This window comes from Myotis brandtii, unplaced genomic scaffold (assembly GCF_000412655.1).
Source record: "Myotis brandtii unplaced genomic scaffold, ASM41265v1 scaffold1441, whole genome shotgun sequence".
NCBI lineage: Eukaryota > Metazoa > Chordata > Mammalia > Chiroptera > Vespertilionidae > Myotis > Myotis brandtii.
This window is the reverse complement of record NW_005355164.1, coordinates 17426-19734: the sequence shown is the minus strand read 5'-3', so window position 1 is coordinate 19734 and position 2309 is coordinate 17426.

The following is a 2309-nucleotide window of genomic DNA, read 5'->3' as shown; positions in this document are numbered from 1 at the left end:
CCCCCTTCCCCCGGCCCCCCCCCCCCCCCCCCCCCCCAATAGGATGGTTAAGTTTTGAAAATAAAGAAGGACCCCTGGCCCTGGCCGGTGTGGCTCAGTTGGTTGAGGATCATCCCACTCACCGAAGAGTTACTGGTTCGATCCTTGGTCCAGGCGCATGCCCTGGTTGTGGGTTCTATCCCCAGTCGGGGTGCCAATCGATGTTTCTCTCACCCTCTCCCTTCCTCTCTCTCTAAAATCAGTTTTTAAAAAAGGACCCTGGTTCCAGTTAGGCCCACTCATAGCCCTACCATTTTTGTCTCGTGGAGTGGAACAGCTTCAGTGGAGGGGAAATGCCTGGGGTCAGTTGGGGATAATGGGGGAGGGTGTCTAAGATAGAATTTTTGCTCAAGACTGTCACCGGGAGGTAGATTTCCCCAGGGGTCACTGCTCTGGACCAGGAGAGGGCTGTGGTGGATAAGAATTCTTTCCCCAAATCTCTGCCCCAGGAGATCCCACATGCTTTCCTCCCTCCCAGTTGGGAAGTTCCTCCTCCGGTCCCCCCACAGGCCTTCTACAGGGCTCTGGGCTAGATTTTTGTCCTTCCCTTTCCATTCTGCCTTTTTCTCTCTCTCACAAATCTCCTGCCCCTGCATGGCCAGGCCTAGACAGGACTCCATCATGTCTGGGGGGAGAGAGTAGGAGGTGCTAGCAGCTCCCTTGGCTCCTGGCTGAACTCACCTTCTTCCTTCCCTCCTCCCACTCCCAAAACGCTGGAGAAGCCAACGGAAAATGAGAGCAATTTTCCTTCCCATAAGCCCACAGCCTCAAGCCCAGATTGGCTCCAGGGCCTGTAGCTACTTGCAAGGCTGTTTACTGGTGACCCTCAGGTGCCCAGCCTTCCCCAGACCCTTCCCTAATTTGTCAAAATCTTAGGTCCTCAGGAAGATAGGAAGACAAGCCTGTTTCTAAGGACTTGGAAGAGCTCAGACAGTGGATCCCAGACAGTGAGGCACTATTCCAAAGCCCTGGGACCCATTACACATCTGGGCTTCCTGGGATACAGACCCTGCATGGCTCCAGTACATTCTTGGCACATAATGGAGGTGTGATGAGTAATTTGTGATTGAAAACCCCAGAAATGAGCCAGTGTGTTATCATTTTGTTTTGAGAACCCACCTAAAACCAGCTTTGACTTCAGGCTGAACTCAGGACTAATATTGAGCAAAGCCACTATCAGAAGTGGCTTGCAGACAAAGGATGCTGGGCCCAAAACATGAATACAAGTACATTTAGCCATTCAATGTTCATGCATTGAACATCTATTGCATTACATGTGTGTGTACACATGTCACATACATGTAACATGTCCTGTGTGAGCTAGGCTTATTAGTTGGATGAATGAAAACATTAACTGTCCTTCAGTTTTCTCCTCTAAAAAATGGAAGCTGCCCTGGCCTGTGTTGCTCAGTGGTTAGGATGTTGGCCAGAGGAAGGAAGAATCTCGGGTTCAATTCCTGATCAAAGACACATACCGGGTTTGGGGTTCACTTCCTGGCCCCAGTATGGGCACATTCAGGAGGCAACCAGTGTCTCTCACATCAATGTTTCCCTCCCTTCCTCCCTCCCTTCCACTCTCTGAGAAGCAATAGAAAAAATATCCTCAGGTGAGGATTAACAAAAAAAAAAAGGAAGCAATAATACTTCATCATAAAGCTGTTGTGAGAATTACTTAGAATAAGACATAAAAATAGTCATAGTAGGTGCTTAATAAGTGGTGGTTAATATTAATTGTGGCTGTAAGTGTTAAGGTGCTGAGCTATAGGGCGGGGCGGCCCAGCGCTACTCGGGACTCTTGGGAAAGGCCACCCGGATTCGCAGCAAATGCGCCCCAACTCTCCCAGAGCTGCAGGATTGGGGGAGGGAGAGGGGGTGAATCCATGCTTCCACAGCCCCCCAGTGGCTCCCCACTATCCCCGAGCTTTCTTTGCTCGCGCGCAGTCCGTGAGCAAGACTGCCGCAAAGCAGCTTTCTCCCCACCTCCCCCACCCCGCCTCTGCTGTCCCCTCCGCGTGGGCCCAGCTGCCATCCCTTCCTCCTCCCCACGCCGCCCCAGCCCTGTGGACCCTGAAATCCCCGAATGTTGCTTGCTTTTGTTTTGAGAAACATCCCTGCTTTTCCTTGGGGAGACACCCCTGCACCTTCACACGGCTTCTCAACAGGGCAGGCTAAGCTGGAGAGGGGGGCTAGCGACTCCACGCCCCGCCCCCACCCCCACCCCCAGAGCGTCAATCAAACTCCTTCCCGATCTCCGGGACTTGGCGCAAAGC